The sequence below is a fragment of the Rhynchophorus ferrugineus genome, unplaced genomic scaffold (assembly GCF_030347505.1).
Source record: "Rhynchophorus ferrugineus isolate W39M unplaced genomic scaffold, kcgeb_rfMv2 rfM7, whole genome shotgun sequence".
In the NCBI taxonomy this organism is placed as follows: Eukaryota; Metazoa; Arthropoda; class Insecta; order Coleoptera; family Curculionidae; genus Rhynchophorus; species Rhynchophorus ferrugineus.
The window spans coordinates 31,814,221-31,836,457 of record NW_027472586.1 but is presented as its reverse complement, the minus strand read 5'-3'; the positions used below and the strand labels follow the sequence as shown (position 1 = coordinate 31,836,457).

Here is a 22,237-nt window from a genome sequence, read left to right as displayed (position 1 = left end):
TCCAGACCTATCACGAGCAAAGGTGATGGAAGGTTTTTTACGGGTTTGGGTGTAAGTGAAGGGCCAGGTCAATAATTTCACCAGGACATTAAGGAGATGGAGAAAAGATCCCAAGGAAAATGGAGATTACTATTGGACGCTTCAGAGGGACATTCCACATTATTCCCACAAGCAAAAGTGTACAAAGAGGAGCCTCATTAAGAAAAAGAGGTTTCAGTGTATGTTAGTAACTCATATTAAATAAAGGATATTTACTGTTAAATAAAATATTTTTAACAAAAAAATTCAACCGACTACAAAAAATAATAAGGAACGCCCTAAAAAGTAAAAAGAAATTAAAATAATATTGTAAATAGATAAATAGGTATTAAGCTAAATTGTGTATATAGTAGAATATAAAATAGGTGTGGTAGATAAATTAAATAAAGTTTTCGTTTATTTTCATTAAGTTATTACAGCGATTATATGTACATATTTTTATTTTAAAACATTTTTACACATTTTATTTTTAAATTTTTCTGTTAAAAAACAAAGTTTGATTATTTTTTACTTTTTAGTGAGTTCCTTATTTATTTTATGAAGTCGATTCAATTTTTGTATTAAAAATATTTAATTTTTCTCTTTTCAGTGTTATACAGGTACTCAATTAATTATGCAGTTATTTTATTAAGTATTACAATGGGTAGGCCAAGTAAAGGTGCAGCCCGTATGAGGAAAAACGGGAATAAAGACACAATGACTGTAAATAAGGAACGCTTCAGGCCCCGGGGTCCGCTACCTAACCTAGGCGATTTGACCAATATTCTAACCAAACTAGAACAACAACAAAAAGTCGTTGCCACCGCGGAGAATCGAACCTTCGGTCTCCGTTTCTGAGCTGAACGCTCTAACCACTACATCATAGAAGCAGTTGCATGCAATATTTCTATGGCTTCTCATACGATATGGTTAGTGTTTAAAAAGGAAATAGAACGGCTTTTCCACTGAACGACTTCCGGTCTTCCGTCACATCAGTTCAGCAATAACATTATATCTGACAAACACAAATACAAAAATATCCGATTATTTTAAATAAAAAACTATTATTTTTTGAAAACTGTACGTGTCCTTGATATTTGAAGGTTTCACTCGATTTACTTCCCCCCTACCACCAAATTTATTGCCTAAATTATCAAGAAACTTATCGTTCTATGACAAAAAGGAATTTATTTTTAAATTAAGCACACCCAAAAACATAGAGATTACGTCAAAAAGCCTACACGGCTCTTAGAAATCTTTTTTGTGGACCTGTGTAGTCAAACGGTTATTTCATCCATTCACTTCATCCATCATATCCTCTTACGCTTGCTAACACGACTCTTCAATAGAAATTGGAAGAGATTTTATGAGAATACCTTCTCAGGTATTTCTTTATATTAGATGTATTGGTTAGAGATGACTATTGTCTAGAAAATGCGAAGTAACTGTGAATACTTATGGTGCAATTGAATCATTTAAGGTTCAGGATATTATAAAGTGTTGATACTAAACCTAAAGCTACTAAAACAGAATGAAACTGAGACTAAAGATATCTACCAAAGTCAACAGAAAAAATTGACGAAAACGTCCATGAAGAAACACCGCTTTGTTGCAAAAAAACCAGCAATAGCGACTAATAGATTCAAACGCATCCTCTTTTATGGCAATAATCGGTGACAAGTTGCAAAAATTGTGACGCACACGCTAAAATTAGAAGTTCTGAAGCACCCAGCGTACACACCACAAATAGAGTCATAGTTTTTTAGTCGCTGTCTTTTATGCAGTACGATTATATAAAATATAGCGTATATAGCCAATTCGAAGTAGCTGTGAACTTACGTCATCAATATGTTTAACGTATCAAAAGCCTGCGGAAATTTGTAAAATCGTTTTATAATCAGACAATATTTTCCTTCTCATTTTATTCTAGTTAAAAAGAGACACAATGCTGTCTGATAAGTTCGAAAATGTAACCGAACCAGCCTGTCAAAGTGGTACGGTTGTTAAACGTATGCAAAATTCTTCAAAACAATAGTGACAGAAAGTTATAAACCGACAAACGTTGTCTTAACGCTTTGCTTGTTTTAATAAATCTCAAATAGCTGCTTATTGTTGGTCCGATTAAAAGTACCGATGCCTGACCGAACAGATTGCCTCTCTAATCAGTTACTTCGAAAAGGAACGAGATCCGTTGCCATAAAATTCGTTAGAGAGGTAAGCATTTTTACTGCTAAGTATTAAGTTGCTGCGGTTTTCATTGAAAATAGGGGCGGTCATTAAAATATCTCAAAAAATTAAATCTTGGAGTCGTCGTCTATTGTTGACCAAGATGATTTTGATCAGTTAGAATTTAGTTTATATATTTGTAGGTCATAAAACACTTATAATATGACAATCCAATTTAATTTCGTAAATAATAAATATTATAAACTGAAACAATAGCAACAATAAATAATAAAGGAATCACATAATGGAATTTTTTGTCCCTATAACTCAATTAATTTCGACCAATTAATAGTTTAATATCAATTAAGAGTAACGGTTGTTAATTGAGACTAGCCTGTAGAAATCAGACAGATATTTTCTCCAGGCAAGTCTTACTATATTCTTCATAAAATTGTTGCGTTAAAAGTTCGACTTAATAGATAGATAACTGCATATGGGCGTTAATATTCTTCGTTTAGGATGATCTCACACTTTAAACAGTAGTAAGCGCCCAATAATACATTGTGTTCATTCATAACAACTACGTTGTTCATAGTAAAAATAGTCTATTGCGTAGTTTTTTTTTTCGTACAATATCTGATGAAATTACTTATTTTTGGCCTTAATTTTGATCGTGCTCTTTCTGATTATTACTTGATCCGACATATTCACTTTACATTATTACATCATTGACAACAACTGTGACATGCATCTATTAACAAAAACAAATTCACTTATTTTACAGACATGTGATGAGTCGCGACCTGTCTGGGCAGCGCTTCACTTTTTAGAAAAGATACTGAAAAATAGGTCGATTCATTGATAACCTTAAAAGATATATCCTTATTTCGAGATGTAATCCGTAAATTGCCTGAAAGATGAGAAAATGCGGCTGCTATCGATGGACAATATTTTAAAAATTAATATGTGGCTATATTTCAAAATAAAGCATCAAAAGAAAAAAATATTCTTTAAAACTATGATGGGACCAATAATTATCATAAGAAATAATTGATCGACTAAAAATACAACATCTAAAAAAAATATTTGTTTGTTTCATTGTTGTCCTAGTACTTACTATGTCTTCTTCGTTATTATGTTTTGCTAATTATTATGTCAGTTCTGTCGTTATGATATTTCAGTCGCTATTTTCGGTCCGACTGATTTTGTTACTATTTACTATCGACTGTATCAATGGTTTACTTTTAGTTACTATTTTTGCTTCTACTAGCTTCATTCGACTGATTTTTAACGTTCTAGCTTTGTCGTACTAGCCGCGACCTTGACAAAAGAATACCCAATTTATGCTTACATAAATTTATATGTAATATATATATATATATATATATATATATATATATATATATATATATATATATATATAGTTTTATGATTTGTTGGTTGACAGGTAATATTTCGACAACTCTCTCGATGTTTGTTAAAAAATATTTCCGTTCAATAATAAATAAAGCATTTACATTATTTAAAAAATCTCTAGTAGTTGTGCCATCATTTTTCATCATCATGTCATGAATTAGTTTCTTTCTATGATTAGGTATATGTTTAATTTTTATTTACTAGTGATGTACATCTCTAGTTTTTAGGTTTTCTTTAAGTTCTATTGTATTGACCATATTTATTATAGTATATTATAACATATTAGAATACGATAAAACATTTAAAGGGTATTATTCCATTCCATAGAAAAGTTCCATTCCTATATATATATATATATATATATATATATATATATATATATATATATATATATATATATATATATATATATATATATATATATATATAATTATATATACCACCATTGGAAAATATAAGCACATATAAAATTAAGTGCTTCAAGCAATTATCTCTGTTCTTTTCTCTCTCACAATTTATACAGAAAAGGGTTCATACATGTTTGTCTGACATCACGAATAAAAAAAAACTGCCGCAACGTGCATTTGACTGAAAATAGTAATTACTATTTTCAGTCGCTAGTTTTTTGACTATCGACTGTTTCAACTGTTTTCAATCGATAGTTCCCAACGCTAATTTTAACCTATTAATGAATAGATATTGTTTTGAATGGTTGTTTTTATTTATTTTGTATAGTGTTTATATAGTGTCCTAAAAATCCAAACGCGTTGAGAAGACCTTCAAACACAAAATTACTCACTAAATTAATATAATATTGTGTTACTATGCCATTAGTTTATATTAACCATGCCAAATAATTGCAATTGTGTTTACATAATAGATATAAACAAATAATAGCAACACTAGGAATAATCCACATACCATTTACATAGTAGCAGATATTCAGTTTACATTATTACATCATTCACAACAATTGTGACATGCCTCTATCAACAAAAACACAAATTCGTTTGTTTTACACGTTAATTTAGAACCTAAACGACAAGCAAACCTAGAAAAACAAAATAGGTCGGCATAAAATAGATATTTTAAAAGTATTTATCTATCTTTAATAGGATGATCTCATTTGAAACCATAATAAACAATACCGCATGTTATCCATCGATAAGAACCGTAAGATTCGCGTAAATAAAAACAAAAATGTAGTTTGTTTTCTAACCTTCTCACAGGTAAATCTCTAGTCCTGACCCTATCGCATGCATTGATAAAACGACCGCATCGCTAGTTCGCGAAAATAAACAAGAAAAAAAACAACATCGGTGCGCCCGCAGGTCCTCAACCAGCAAATCACGTGAAGTAGGTTAGTTACGCGGACGGTATCACTGCGAGACCGGCGAAACCTCGACGACCCGATGTCGTAACGAAAAAAAAAACACCCCAAAACAAACGAATAGTGTCGTCGTCTTGAATGTATGCAACTTACGTTTCGGGCTGCATTATCCAACGCCGTCGAAACACACTGGGTGGGTTTCTTACGTGCGGAGACGAAATCGAGGGCGGTAGGGAAAGGGGAGACCGGCGGTTGAACACTTTTCGAACGACGACGACGACGATAACGGCGACACTAAACCATCACCACCACCACAACAACAATAACAACGACTGTTTTGTTTGTTTTTTTCTCTGGGTTGGTAAATAAATGTGGTGTAGAGACGAGAGAGAGACAGAGAGGGAAAGAGAGAGAGCCGGTCGATTCTCCACGAGATTAAACGTTCATACGGCGAACGAGGACTGAGACCGCGACATCGGCGGACGAATGCGATCGGTGTGCGCGCGGCACGGCGTCGCGGAGGGCGCCTGCGCCGTCCGGACGCATTCAGTTTTTTTGCAGCAACGTCGCGACGCTGAACAGTCGCATTTCCGAATAGAATGTGGGCTTTTTTTAATTAATTACATCCTACATTTGATATACTTAGTAAAATCTTGGATCACTTCGTGTATACATTTTATTTCGAGGTCATCGTGCAGCTCTACTCTAGTTACGTAGCGATCAGCATTGATAATACATCAAAGAACATTGTTTTGGGTGCGTCTGATTACTAGTTGGTTTGGTGTATTACTACAACCTGATATTTGTACCCCATAGGTCCAAGTTGGCTTTATGATTGACTGATATACCAATCTCTTTGATTTCGGGTCAAGTTGGGAGTATTGTTTGCGACGCAAATTTAATTATTTATATTTGGGGCAGTAGTGTAAATTTAAGTTTACGTTAATTGTTTTCGGTTGTATAGTTAATGGGTCTAATTTATTAGACCTTTAACTGATGTTCCTAATATTTATGACATGGGAAAGAATTATGGCTTGATACAAAATATAACATCGCATTGTATAGAACGTCTGGTACAATTAGTCAACCAAAAAAAGGACTCAGTAAAGAGAACATATGTGTTCAACAAAGAGGAACCCCATCGGCTCGTTGTTGAGTGTTTCGCCTAATGGGAGTTCACGTACCGTGGCTAGACGAAATGTGTCCGAAGTTAGACCTGGTAGAGGACTCCTTATGGCGGCTATAACCATTAATATCAAGAAGACCCGAAATCATAGGATTTTCGGGAATTACTTAAGAGTCCGAAACGCACATGTTTTGTCATAGTGAGAAGTTTCTAGCTGGAAGAGTGTTTCCCACCCCGATATTCTCAGCAAATCGGTGTACCGAAAAGGGTTTCTTGGACCATCCTTGTCCACCACCACCAAGAACCCGACGGAGGAGCTTTAGCGATAAAAGACTGTGCATCGACAACAAGAAAACAGAATTCATATCGACAATGAAGACAGTATTTATATCGATAACGAGGTAAAGAACTGAAATGAGCATTGATTGAAGAAAACATTGAAATAAGAATAGTTAAAATTATGAAGCATTGAAGTAATATTGTTAGAAGAATTGAGAGCAGTATGGTTAGAAATTAATTGAAAAGAGTAATGCTAACCCCAACCAAGCGCAACCAGTAGAATTCCTATCTATAATAGCCAAGCCCAGACCAGTTCTCAGTAAGTACATACGACCTGAATCATAATTCTTTTTCCATAACGTATTAATTAATATCTTTAAATGTACATCCGACTAACCAGTACAGTTGCTTGATTTACAGTTGCTTTTTTGTCTGACATGATGTTTCCAATATAACCTACCATCGAGATGTATGCCGAGGTATTTAGCTGATTCTGCTTGAAGAATCGGGCATCCGCCAAGTGATATAATTAAGTTTTAGTCATTTCACCACAACACAAAATGAACCTGGATAGATTTGGAGCTATTAAGCGGTATTTTCCAGATTCTAGTCCATTTGTAGATCTAGTTGGCCGCTACTTGTACCTTTTTTACAGCCTTAGACGTTTTACCATGATAACTGTGTCGTCGACAAATGTTCCAAGTACTGTTTCTTTTGTTATTGGGATGTCAGTAGTATAGAACAGTAAGTAAGTAATATGTAAGATATGATTACAGCAGTCGCCAGTAATTCCGCGGTAGCAATTTGCTCATTTTGTATATTAATCCCAAATGCCATACCCGCTCAAAAGCTTGTGAGACGTCCAGGAATGTTGTAGTAGAATTTCTTTTCTTTAAGTGCCTTTTCAACAATCGCTGTTACTCTGTGTACTTGGTCGATTGTCGGATGGTGATTCCGAAATCCAAACTGGAAATCTGGTATTTCTATAAATGGTTTAATACGTTTTAATAGCAGTTTATCAAATAATTTTGATATCGCAGGTGGTGGCGAAACAGGCCTGTAAGATTCAACTTGTTCTGCTGGCTTATCAGGTTTTTTAAGCATAATTATTCGAGTAACCTTAAAACATTCCAGAACATGCTTCAGTCTCAAAAAGGCATTGAATATTATTGCACCAAGTTTATTGCTTTTGATGGGCACTCTTTTAATAACCCAGGTGAAATATCATCAATTCCAAGAGCCTTTTTAGGATTGGGGTTGTCAAATTCTGTGGCAACTTCCATTGGAGAACAGGATTTATAACTATTGTAGATTCTATATCATTCGGTTGGAATGCGTTAGCTACATGTTCTGCCAATAAAACAGCTTTTTCATCGTTGCGTCAAACTATTTCCATCATTTTTAGTAGGCGGTACTCCAATAATTGGTCTTTTAAATCTTCGAGTTGCTTTCCATAGAGAGTAATATTTGTCTGCGTGCCGGCTTAATTCACTTACATATTTTTCAAAATAACTCTTTTTATATTCTTTAATCTTTTGATTTGTCTGATTACTAATTTTATTAAGTATTATTCTTGAGAAACAAAAACTACTCCAAAAAACACCACAAAAACTACTGTTAACAATTTACTACAATCGGCATAACATGTTTTAGAGAACCAACTATTAAACAGTTATGCGATTTAAAGAAATATGTATTTGAAGCTATAGAAATATTACTACAGAATCAACAGATTTCCATTATATGTAGCAGTAATAACAGGTTAACTGACAATTCCCCGGTCTGACTCATAGATGGTGCTAATAGAATTCATTCAATATATTTTTTAGTTAGCCCTAACCCTCAAAAGATACGTGTATAAGTTTGACAGCTGTCGGATCATTAGTTTGTGAATTATAGCATTTTGAGTGAAGCAAATTTTGTTATTGTGAAAAATATGGATAAAAAGGAAATTCGCATGTTTTTTCGTTGCTTTTTGAAGGGCAAAAATACAGTTTAAGCAAAAACTTGGCTTGACACCGAATTTCCATACAATGCACCAGGAAAATCAACCATCCAAGTATTGGTATGCTAAGATTAAACTTGGTGAAATGAGTACCGAAGACGGTGAACGCATTAGACGCCCAAAAGAGGTTGTTACTGACGAAAACATTAAAATAATCCATAAAATGATTTTGAATGACCCTAAATTGAAATTGTATGCAATAGGAGACACTTCGAGTTGCTTTCCATAGCTAGTAATATTTGTCTGCGTGCCGGCTTAATTCACTTACATATTTTTCAAAATAACTGTTTATATTCTTTAATCTTTTGATTTGTCTGATTACTAATTTTAATAAGTATTGTTTTGTCTACAGTTTCTTGCTCTATACCACTCTCTTCTAGCTTTCGTCTTTCTTGTAACAATTCCCTAATTTTAAAGGGGTAATTTACAAATTCAATTTCAAATTTCATTCATTCAATCAAATTCTGATTTTTCTCTTAATGTCGGGGTAGCTTCTTTTGCAACAGATCGAGTTTGTTCAATTATATTTCGGGTTTGCTACTTAAGATATAGTTTTATAGTTTTGAGTTTTACATTTATATATGTAACTGATATGTTTCTGCATTACAAGTCTAAATGTGTCCCAGTTAGTAAATAATATTGTTAGATTGTGTTAATAATACTAGAGTGTGATGAGATGATAATTCGTAAAAGCTATTGTATTGTTGAGTTATTTTATATCTTGGTGGACAGTATATAGCTCCTATATTTATTTCACCGCCAATTTTGTTTTATAATTAGAGCCCGTTCGCTTATCGCTAACACTGTCGATTATGCATCATAACCCCGAATTTTAATGTAATTTTTTTTAGAATAACGAGTGTCCGATGTGAGAGTAATTATATCTATATTATTTGTTCTTAGAAATAGTTCTAGTTCCCGTACTCGCTGATTTAGCCCATTTGCATTCCATTGTTAAGAATGAATTACTCATTTTTGTTTATCTTTATCTTCTTCTGGGATTTTTCCAATTTTTCTAGCCTCTTTACTGACTGAAATTGTGGCGCATTTCAGTCTAAAATTCACCGAGCAATTTCATCATGTCGACGATGGTTGGCTCGTTGGTTACAGTTTCTTTCTCGTTTATTTTAATATGCTTATTGCGTTGGAATTGCTATTTCTTTGACCAAAATCTAGACATGCAACATCCACTCTGCGTATAAAAGCATATCCACAAGTGATTATCTATAATTGTCAACTTTTCTAAGCTAAGAATGTTAAATATCTTGTCAAACTAACCTGGAAAAAGCACATATTTGCTAAGGAAAACAACTTGGAGTTAAATTATATCAAATGTATTTTTGCATTTCGCAAATCTCAGTTATCATTAGATAACAAGATATTGCTATACGAATCAATAGTAAAGCGTATTTGGTTATATGGAATCCAACTATGGGGTACTGTCAACAAGTCTAGTATAGCATTTAATGGTTCCAAAACAAAGTATTGCGTGCCATTGTCAATGCTCTCTATTATGTCGATAATGAAGTGATAAAACGTGTTATACATCTAGAACTAATAAGGAGTGTAACTCAAAATGTTTATGTTAAATAGTTTAAAAGAGTGTTAGTGTTCACCAATCGGCTAAACGTACGACGTTGTAATGAAGGGCGTAGGTTAATGCGTTTGGCACCATCCGATCTTGTTATAATACATGTATAGACTTCATAATAACACTTAGAATATGATTAACTAATTAATATAATATTTTACATAGGTAATAACTAAATGAAGTTGTTTTCTACATGTCATGTATATAATATAATCATAAAAATATGTATTGTCCACTGGACAGATTGTTGAACCACTAGGAGTAATATTAAAAGTAAGGAACACTTATGCTGAAGCTATCATATCACAATGGATCGAGAATAATTCCGGGATATTTGCTTCAATTTAATGAGCTGGTATCACTGGCTGGTAACTAATCCTAACGTTATTGTCATGTTTAGTCTTTCACATTCCATAAACTTTCCATACTTCTCGTCCACAGTGTGATGACTTTCTGGAGTAAAATTCCTTGAATATAGACTTTTTCATCAACAGAATTTGTATTGTTTAATTTTTTTCTAGTTATAATACATGTATAGACTTCATAATAACATTTAGAATATGACTAACTAATTAATATAATATTTTACATAGGTAATCACTAAATGAAGTTGTTTTCTACATGTCATGTATATAATATAATCATAAAAAATATGTATTGTCCACTGGACAGATTGTTGAACCACTAGGAGTAATAATAAAAGTAAGGAACACTTATGCTGAAGCTATCATATCACAATGGACCGAGAATAATTCCGAGATATTTGCTTCAATATTTGCTTCAATTTAATGAGCTAGTATCACTGGCATTTGCCATTAAAGCATTTGTTCGATTTTAACTGCTCGTAATATAGTACATTCTGTAGATCTCGGTTATAAGTTATATAACATCCAATAATATTGCTTTCGATCATTCTTGTTATCATTCCAATGGCTTTCAAATATTTGGAAGGGTTTTCAAGTATTTTTAGGGAGGACAAAAAATTTAATTGTAACTAATCCTAACGTTATTGTCATGTTTAGTCTTTCACATTCCATAAACTTTCCATACTTCTCATCCACAATGTGATGACTTTCTGGAGTAAAATTCCTTGAATATAGACTTTTTCATCAACAGAATTTATATTGTTTAATTTTTTTTAATTACATCTTATATTAGAAATATTTAGTATAATCCTATAATAGATTACAAATTAATTTTCCACTACTGTTCTATTGTACTTGCCGAAGCATAGATAAGCAATACTAGTGCGGAGTAAATAAATCACTATATATTTCCAATATATAAATTAAACTACATTACATAAGATAAATCTAATAGAGACTCTTATACGTCATACAAGTTCGTGCAGTTTGGTTCACTTCAGTTAAGTTCAAATACGCTTTATAATACACTTATAAATTAATCTCCTTAATCCTAGGTCAAATTGACTGTAAGTTGAAAGTAATATTAATAATGACTAATGCTGTTAAAAATTATATTCTTGATAAACAAAAACTACTCCAAAAAACACCACAAGAACTACTGTTAACAATTTACTACAATCGGCTTAATATGTTTTAGAGAACCAACTATTCAACAATTATGCGATTTAAAGAAATATGTATTTGAAGCTATATAAATATTACTACAGAATCAAAAGATTTCTATTATATGTAGCAGTAATAACAGGTCAACTGACAATTCCCCGGTCTGACTCATAGATGGTGCTACTAGAATTCATTCAATATATTTTTTAGTTAGCCCTAACACTCAAAAGATACGCGTATAAATTTGACAGCTGTCGGATCATTAGTTTGTGAATTATAGCATTTTGAGTGAAGCAAATTTTGTTATTGTGAAAAATATGGATAAAAAGGAATTTCGCGTGTTTTTTCGTTGCTTTTTGAAGGGCAAAAATACAGTTTAAACAAAAACTTGGCTTGACACCGAATTTCTATACAATGCCCTAGGAAAATCAACCATCAAGTATTGGTATGCTAAGATTAAACTTGGTGAAATGAGTACCGAAGACGGTGAACGCATTAGACGCCCAAAAGAGGTTGTTACCGACGAAAACATTAAAATAATCCATAAAATGATTTTGAATGACCCTAAATTGAAATTGTATGCAATAGCAGACACTCTAAAGGTTTCAACTGAACGTGTACATCATATCATTCACGAATATTTGAGTATGCAAAATATGTGCAAAGTGGGTCGCGCGCGCTCGCTTGACCAAAAACAACGACGAGTTGATGATTCGGAACAGTGTTTGAGAATGACCAAGCGTAATAAACCCGAGTTTTTCGTCGATATGTGTCAATGGATGAAACATGACTCCATCATTTCACTCCGAAGTCCAATCGACAGTCATCCGAGTGAACTGTACACGATGAACCCGCTCCAAAGCGTGGGAAAACGTAATAGTCGGCTGGCAAGGTTATGGCGTCTGTACTTGGGGATGCGCATGGAATAATTTTCATTGACTACCTTGAAAAAAGAAAAACCATCAACAGCGACTATTATATAGTGTTATTGGATAGCTGGAAGGACGAAATCGCCGGAAAACGGCCACATTTGAAGAAAAAGGAAGTGCTGCTTCACCAAAATTATGACCGTGTCATAAGTCACTGAAAACGATGGCAAAAATCCATGAATTGGGCTTCGAATTTCTTCCTCATCCACCGTATTCTCCAGATCTGCCCCCCACCCCTCCCCCCGACTCTTTCCTGTTCTCAGATCTCAAAAGAGTAATCTCTGGGAAGAAATTTTCCCCGAATAATGAATGATAATTTTGCCGAAAAAAATGTGTTTTACTATGGTCGGCCGGGGACTTTTCAAATGACCTGTTAGTAGATAATACAAAATAGGCATACAAACGGGCGCATTAATTTACTTTACATTATAATATGAAATTCAAAATTACTAAATACTACTTAATATTGAAATGATACGTTGTCATATAATTTTTGTTAGACAAAACAATACATTATATAATTCTATTGTGCATTAAGATCTATTATTATTTTTAATGTATATAATGAAACTGACCATTCTAGTGAACATAGGCTTTGGATGAAAATATGTTTTAAGAAATATTCCCAGAATTGTATAGTTTAAAACAATTTCTCATTATAACCTTTTTTTATACTAAAACGAAAATCAGTGATTATTAATTAACCTTAACAGATTATATTTATTAATGCGTATATTGTTTTGTACCAAATATCTCGAAACACTATGTATATTACTTTAGCTTACTGTCAATCGGCAAACCAAAGCAAATCGGCCAGCATTAATTGAGAATCCTTGAATAAAATTGGGTAATGAAGTATGTTGGAACGTAGGTTTCTCCAAAGATAATAATATTTTAAAGCACTGCAACGTTTTCAGCCTTAAGCGTTACCTTATAGCGATATACAAAGATAAAAGCGTTAGAAATGAATGAACAAACTGACCTGTCTTAAACCTACCTTATCGAAATATAACAAATGTTGACTAAGTGAGTTTCCAATTTTTGTTACACTAACATAGATTCTACAACACATCATTCTGTTTGTTCTATTTTTATCATTTCTATGTCAGAAAAAAACCTTGTCAGAAGTGGGATTCGAACCCACGCCCACAGAGAGGACTGCGACCTGAACGCAGTGCCTTGGACCGCTCGGCCATCCTGACTGCCTTGCCCCGCTATAATTCGAGATTCAAAATCAAAAATATTGAAATAGCATATGTTTAAAATATGTATAAAAAAGATATAATTGTAATTACAACAGGTAAATTGATCTAAGTTAATCATGTTAAATAAAATTAATACATGTTTTAGTAACAAAAAAATTAAAAAATTGGTTTGTCAGAAGTGGGATTCGAACCCACGCCCACAGAGTGGACTGCGACCTGAACGCAGCGCCTTAGACCGCTCGGCCATCCTGACTTGAAGACGTTTTAAGTATAGCTGGGAAACAACATAAATTCATGAGATTAGGTATTTTATCTAATTAATAAATACAGTTAATATTACAAATGAACAAGCGTTAACATAATATATAAGGATATAATCAAGTGCCAGAAGTAGAGTACCGAAATATATTAATATCTGAAATGATAAATTTGTATAAAACATTTTAGTAATTAATGATAAAAAGGCGAAGGCACTTGTAATGTTACAATAAGTAATATATTAGAGGGTCATATTATTATAATTTATAACCACAGATAAGTTTACCAATGTTAACCAATAATTATATACTCTATATAAAACTTACTTAAAGACATGGTGTACAGAACATGAATTTGGAATAAACAAATAATGATTCAAAAATATGACGAAATGGCGAATGAATTTTTAATATATTCGTTCTAAAAAATCATCATGATATTACAAAAATAATGTATAAATAACATATGAATAAATCTCTAACGCATCTCTTATCTAAGACTAAACTTTAAAAACTAAAAAACCATTGTACATATACATTCTGTATAAAGAGCACCGGAACTACATCCATTAAAAAACCTGTCTAAAGAGATTGTAAGGATATTTTTGTCGTTATGTTGGTACAACGCTTCATAATTATGTTCTCAATATAACTATCAATATTAACACTGAGTTTGGATGCCAACAGTCATTTGTTAACAATTTGTTTATAGTTCTGAATTATCTCAGTTCATTCCAAGTGAGTTTTTTACAGCGGCTAAAAAAATCGAAGACAAATGATTCCTTTGTATTACAACTAGAATTTCATGTGTCGAATCCAAAACACAAGGGCATTCTAAATACCATAAAAAAACCTCTGTATTCACCTGATATGGCTCCAACGGACTTTTTCTCCATCTAAATTCATTGCAGTTAGTAAAAAGTAGTGCAAGTAGTATAGTGTCAATACAAAACTACAAATATAAGGACCATTTGAAATGATTTAACAATAATCATCTCCACACCCAATTTTAAAAATATTTAATCAATTTTAATACTTCATCATTCAAAAGATCCCACATGTAGAAAAAAAAAAACTGCACCAGGATCATAGAAAAAATGACCAGGATTAACTGCCTACACACTAGCTCAAACTTGTAGCATGCGCACAATGATTTAAATTTTTAACGTTGCCAGTTCTTGCAAATTATACGTACATTTGCTTCACTATATATATTTATCTGTAGTATTACATTCTCATATCCATAAAATATAATAAATATGATGTAGAATTGAATCCAATTTGTAAAATTAAAATTATAATGGAATGGCTACGCAACTGGATGGAATATCATAATATATCTGTCAGGATTAAAAGTGATATGATAGCTTTCTTGACAATATTCACATTCACATTCACTTCCAAAATATGAACAGTTAAAGGACAAATACTATAAACAAACTATAACCAACAAAATTTTTTCTTTCTCTCGATTGCTTGTAAATAGCAACGTCGTGGCAAAATCAGACGGAAAATACCGAATTTTGCCGAATACCGGTTATGATTCTCCAAAAATAGCCACTACTTATTTACTTCTCGCGGATCTTTTCCTCTTCTCGCAGAATGATTTGCATCAAGCATACACATAATTGTTGCCATAGAGGGTTATAAAACTGACTAAAGAAAATTGACTTCTACGAAAAAAATTAAAATTATCTGAAAGATTTGTCATGAACATTAACCAAAATATTAGAAAGGTAATGTTCAGCGCAATGTTTTCCAATTTGTTTTGATAAAATTAAGTGAAAGGTCCACTGATCTATCCCAACCTATTACCAAAACAATTTTACATAACAAATATATTACTAGTCTCTTTCTCTAGATTGATAGTCAGACCGATATACATATAATATGGAAGGATTGTCTTTTTGCATCAAATTTAAAAATAAACTTTCTTCTACGCCTCTGCCACGATAGTATAATAATGCTTTCACTTGTTATATAATAAGTGAACTTCGATGTAATAGCTCATCGACAATATGTAACACATATCCGATAGGTTCTTATAGGTAAATTGTGATACCAACCATTATATTTCGCAGCATATTGCTCTAACATAATTTTAATAATGTATTGACCGAGAAAACCCATTAAAAATTGATATTGCCTAAAACTTTTTTTGTAATATTTAAAGAAAATTGTCGCCCAAATACTGAACCTCTTTCCCGGGCAAAATAAAATGTTTTCGTTCGTAAATCTGAGAAAAAGAAGGGAACTAAAAAACCTCTTAAGAGAAAACAGTGAGTTTATGATTGCTCTAAAATTTGTAGAAAATGAACAAAAGAAAACTATATTATTCAGTTATTCGCCTTTAATTTGTTGTGTATTATATTTCACGATTCCAATATCAGCTGCAAGGAAACTACACTTTCATCTCAGCAAAATGTATCGTATCAAAAGATCTACTCACCTGACGTTCACCTTACATAGAAGGACTTGTCCTCCGGTATATTTTAATAACCATGATCTCCCGCAAGCAGATAATGTTAAATATCTGGGAATATATCTGGATCGACACTTAAATTGGAACGAATATGTACTAATAAAGTGAAAACAACTTAGGCTTAAACTGAACCAGATATATTGACTCATATGGCGTAAATCCAAATAATCTTTGGATAATAGGAGATTGCTCTATAAGCCAATTATTATACCCATTTATACTAACTAACACTTTATACCCAACTTATTCTAAAGCCTATTCTAATTTATTCTAAAGACTAGTCTAACTTATTCTAGAGATTATTAAATCTCACTCTATGTCTCTATTAATCAGTTCGTATGGTAGTTTGCATTCGAGCATACGCACTTTACTGTCATCGCGCACATTTAACTGTTTGGCGAGTGCATTTGAATGCACTAATAGTCTTTCAGAGTACTTTGCACTAACATTTTGAATCACACTCGTTATGGTTTCTAAGGGAATATCACGCTGAATTAGTTGGAAACGTAATATGGGGCATCGAAAATGACTTGCAACACTATTCTGGAACCTCTAAAGGGTAGCTATGTCAGATTTGCTAGTAGTACCCCACAGTTCAATACGTTAAGTCCAAAGGGGCCTAAGTATTGATATATATATAGCAAAACCTTGTTATTTAAAGATAATTTAGATTTACGCCCTGTCAGCCAATACATTTGGTTTAGTTTAATCCCAAGCTGTTTGCGTTCTGTCATTATATGTTCTTTCTATGTTAAACGTCGATGAAAATGTATTCTCAGATATTGAATATTGTCTGCTTGCGGAAGTTCATTATTATTCAATTTTACTGTGGGACAAGTTCTTCTATAAAGGGTGAAGGTCACATGGATAGATTTTGTGTCAATAGACACATAAAATAGTTTTTAGAATAAAACAGAATAGTAATTAAAATAAGTATAACAATAGTTTATAAGTTTGTACAACAGATCACTTATTTAAGCGATCTTCTACATATCAGTATCTCATACATAAATCTCATCAAATACGTATTGCCCATTGGGCAGATTGTAGAATACTGAGAGAATAATAATAATAAATTATTTTAGGACAGAAACTGGTTAGAAAGAAAGCGTTGTTATAACGATATAAAGAAAAAACTAGCTGTTACTGGGAATAATTTGGAATTTCTTCTATCAAATAGTAGAAATTCTAGAAAATTGGATTGGGAAGAATTGAATTGATCTCAAACTCGCTGAGAGTAGGTTTTAGTAAGTAGCCATCAAGTAAGAACTGTTTCTATTTCACAGGAGCTAAACTTTATACATAACCTATTGGAACCATTTGTAAAAGAGCTGGATACAAAAAGAATCTTAGACCAAACATCCTCGTGAACCCAACTTCCATCTGCGAATGGCTACTATCAACTAAAAGTGAACCAATTACCACAACGTTAAACGAGAACGGTCGTAGTCAAGCCAGAATTGGCATCCAGAAAAGTTTTCTTGCACCTTTGGTGGGATTGGCATGGAATCATATACTATAAGCCGGTCCCCTATGACCAAACTCTTAATTTGAACCTGCATTGTGAACAATTGGGCCGTCTCAAGGAAGCAATCGAGTTCAACATGATGAATGAACTATTTATTGATAAAAAGTATGATGATATTGGTCGGCTGCTTTTACGAAAAATGTGTAATGAAATTTCCTTGAAAATGCCAACAAGTTATCGAACAAAACAGTACATATTTCTATTGATATATTGCATATTGGACCTAAGTTAGATGATACCATATTTGTCAAATACATACTTCAATTTAATTTAAAAAATCATTAATGTTCTAGCGACCTTGAAGCTGTCGAATTTTACATCATGGAATAACTGTCTACAAAATACCCAGAAATATAATCCCAGATGTTGAACACGGGCGGGGTGCCAGCAGCGCCAACTAGAACCCGATAACGAATAGCTGGCGGCAACCCCGAGACGTTTATCTGGGATGCTATTGAAGGGTATTTCGAAGCATTCAGTGCTCAACCATCGTTTAGTTTAGACGTACCACCATCGACTGTCCAAGCCTCGTCTCCAGGTAACACCGCGGCCATCCGTTTTATCTAATTGTATTTTTCACATTTTTTTATATAGCCAATAAATAAAGGTCACATAATGTAAACACCACTGTTTCATTTCGTTTTACCTCCATTTACCGAGCCACATCATTTACCCTAAAAATTTTTTAAATACGTTTATTACTTTAAAAGAACAAAATACTATATATTTTATTTTAAACAAATACTATCACTGAAATGAGAGCAAAACTGATACACGCGAACTACACCACTGCCTACATTACTTTTCTTAATGAAAGGGACTCATTGGTTAGATAATTCAATTACAGTAAATTTATGTAAGATCCCTGGTACATGAGCTAATGAGGTAATTGGATGAATAATTGACAGATCGTTATGAGTGGGTTTGACTTAATACCTTATATATCATATTTCTCGTCATTTAATATAAAAATATTATGATAAAATATAATAGCTGTACATTATAACAATGTTATTCAAACCCACATTTAGTATAAACACCCTTCAGTGTGTTTGTATATTTTTGTAGCAACTGTTACCATCACAGGTAATTTGTGGTAGAACAGGTAAAATCATTATTTAACTTTCTTCTTTATTGTTATATTGATATTAATTACATCGTTACGTGTCTCGAAATTGTATTGAAAAATGAATTGCCTGTCGCAATTTGAAAATTCGGTTTAGAATCAGATAATATTTCATTCATTTCATATATTCTCATTTTATTTCAGCAGACATAGATATCCTCCAGAGGTTCCAGAATAAAGTGTTGCGAGTCATTGTCGATGCCCCATATTACGTGTCCAACAAACTGATTCAGCGTGATATCCCCATAGAACCCATAACAAGTGTGATTCGGAGTGTTAGTGCAAATTACTCTGAAAGACTATTAGTGCATCCCAATGCACTCGCCAAACAGTTAAATGTGCGCGATAATAGTGAAGCGCGTAGGCTCAAACGCAAACTTCCATAGGAACGAATAGACATATAAAGTGAGATTTAATAATCTCTAGAATAAACTAGAATAGTTTTTAGAAAAAGTTGGGATAAACTTTGAAATAAATATTTATTTTAAAAATATTTATTAATTTATAAATATTTTATTAAATATTTATAAATTATTATAAACAATTGCGAAGTTGGCATCAATGATTTGGCAAAGTCCTTGAATAATATATTATATGACATTGTATTATAGATATAATCCATATAAAAATGGTAAGTGATACTGTATTGTTTTCATTACTACCTGATGTTAATCACTCGCATATATATCGTTGATTTTTATGATTTGTACAGTGAGACAATAAAGTTATAACAAAAACATTATTAATAAATATATTTGTCATCTAGAATGACAAAGGAAATTTTCCAATACGATTAACATTTTTTGGAAAAGACAAGCCTAAAAATGTCCAATGTCTGAGGAGGCTAACTAAAACCCGTTTGTTTTTCGTTTTTCTCATCTTTTATACATAACAGATCAATTGAAAAGTCCCTGGCCTACCATAGTAGAACACATTTTTTTTTGGCAAAATTAGTTTTTTTATCCAACATACTTCAAGAGTGATACACTGATTATAGCGACCCTCCAACTTGCTCAGCTTCGGCGATCACCTCTTCATTCGACGAAAACTTCTTCCCAGCGAGCATTATTTTGAGATCTGAGAAAAAGAAAGAGTCGCTGAGTGTCAGATCTGGATAATACGGTGGATGAGGAAGCAATTCGAAGCCCAATTCATGGATTTTTGCCATCTTTTTCACTGACTTGTGACACGGTGTATTATCTTGATGAAGCAACACATTCTTTTTCTTCAAATGCGGCCATTTTTCGACGATTTCGTCCTTCAAACGGTCCAATAACGCTATGTAATAGTCGCTGTTGATGGTTCTTCACGCGTTCAGTTCATACCTTTAGAGTGTCTGATATTTCATTCAATTTTAATTTACGGTCACTCAAAATCATTTTGTGTATTTTTTAAATGTTTTCGTCGGTTACAACATCTTTTGAGTGTCCACTGCGTCCACCGTCCTCGGTGCTAATTTCACCACGTCTAAACTTAGCATACCAATTCTTGATGGTTGATTTTCCTGAGACAGTGTCCGGAAACTCGGTATCAAGCCAAGTTTTTGCTTTAACTGTATTTTTTCCCTTCAAAAAGCAATATATTATCAACACGCGAAATTCCTTTTTATCAATTTTTTTTCACAATAACAAAAGTTGCTTCGCTCAAAATGCTATAATACATAATACAAAGTGATAATCCTACAGCTGATAATCAGTAATTCGTCAAATTCTAAAAGCTGTAAAAACGTTCAATATTTCAATCAAAGTAGGGAGTTTGCAAATCAGTAGGCAGCAGCGACTTTCACTTCTTAACGGCGGAGCAGAATTTGCATTGTCATTGCATAAACAAGTTCATTGTATTATTTTTCAACCAAATTTTTTGTTGTAAATAATTTAGAAAAGATGACATTAAAATTATAAAGCATTAAAAAAGGATTATGAAAATTCATAGTTAAAACTACGATAATTGCTTCAACGCAAAGAATAGATTTTTCAATAGGGGTGGGTCATCAATAATGTTGTAACGATATGACAGTTTGTGTGGTCTCTTATGAAATTCATTCAATCTCATATTCTAATTAAGTTCTTTATCAAGCGAATCACATAAAAGTGGACTATTTTACTTTCTGTGATGGAATAATTATAAAACGCAAAATAAAGCGTTAGTAACATTATAATGAGAGATTCACAATAAAATGAAGACGACTCGAAGCTTATAAACCAGGATTCAGATGAATTGTTAAATAATACTATGACTCCTATTCACTATTTTAGTGTGACTGGTTCGGTGATGAAGACTTAGAAATAAAAATAAGTTTAAAATATTACTAGGCAGTTTGAAAGTCCTGAAAGGGCCTGAAGAAAGAATCTGTAGAAATTTAATTTGATACAGATGAAGATGAATTTAGATGAAGATTGGATGTTTTGCAGCATCATACAAAACATCTTCAACCAGTGATGACTCAAGACATTTATAACAAGTTTCGAGCCGAATAAATAAGAAAAAATAGTAATTCAGAGTAACTCCTCCAATATATAAATCAAGACACAGACTACCACAACAGAAATAAGCGAAAAAAAGAATCATAACATGAATATTCAATAAACCAAGATAGAAACAGTCTCCAATACAGATAATAAATAAAATTGAAAATTAAATATAAGAGGGGAAGAAAGACTTCTCCACTAGCACAACACATGAAAAATTTTTACAGATAATGTTAGAAACAATATTTTATATTTGATATTTTATAGATTCCAATATCATTGTGTTTAGAGTTTGTAAGATAAATAACAAGGAGAAGAAAAGTAAAACTCAAATTCTGATTTATGGCTTACTATAAATAACTCAGCTGGTATTAAGTCATAAAATCACATTGCATCGAAAAAATAAAAGTTTTTGGTGTAATAGACTGTTATTATACCATGCTGGCACCCGAAAACAAGTGAAAGTAGCACCTGGCTAGGATACAGACCCAGAAATCAAAAGAATCACAGATGTTGACAAATTTATTGCAAGTAAAATGTCAATTGAAAACAGTAGAAGGGTCAAAAGTGATTTTTACTTTTCTGCAACAACGTTGTTCTTAGAAACTGACTAGTCTGTTTTTAGACTGAGAAAAAACTGTCTTCTTATCGCAGTTTATTACTACATTTCATTTGTACTTGGATTAATTCACAAGCAAGACGAGTGCGAGAAAATACAATTAATATGTCTTCCTCAATTATAAAATTATAATAACTTATAGCTATAGTTTACACTAAAGGTA

At 32.6% G+C, this 22,237-nt stretch overlaps 1 protein-coding gene and 2 non-coding genes across 4 annotated transcripts in view; all 3 read right to left on the bottom strand.

The window, feature by feature from the left end:
• Nucleotides 1–5,429, bottom strand: part of EcR (Ecdysone receptor) — a 604,745-nt gene extending 599,316 nt beyond the window's left edge. For both annotated transcript variants that reach the window (XR_013006503.1, XM_076409505.1), the window contains exon 1: nt 5,084–5,429. The gene's annotated coding sequence lies outside the window, so the exon portion shown is untranslated. The remainder of the gene's footprint in view (nt 1–5,083) is intronic.
• Nucleotides 5,430–13,508: 8,079 nt separating this feature from the next.
• TRNAL-CAG (transfer RNA leucine (anticodon CAG)) lies at nt 13,509–13,591 on the bottom strand. The gene has a single exon. It is a non-coding gene; the product is annotated as a tRNA-Leu (tRNA).
• A 173-nt stretch (nt 13,592–13,764) lies between these two features.
• On the bottom strand, nt 13,765–13,847 carry TRNAL-CAG (transfer RNA leucine (anticodon CAG)). Its single transcript has one exon. It is a non-coding gene; the product is annotated as a tRNA-Leu (tRNA).
• Between the last annotated feature and the right edge of the window lie 8,390 nt (nt 13,848–22,237).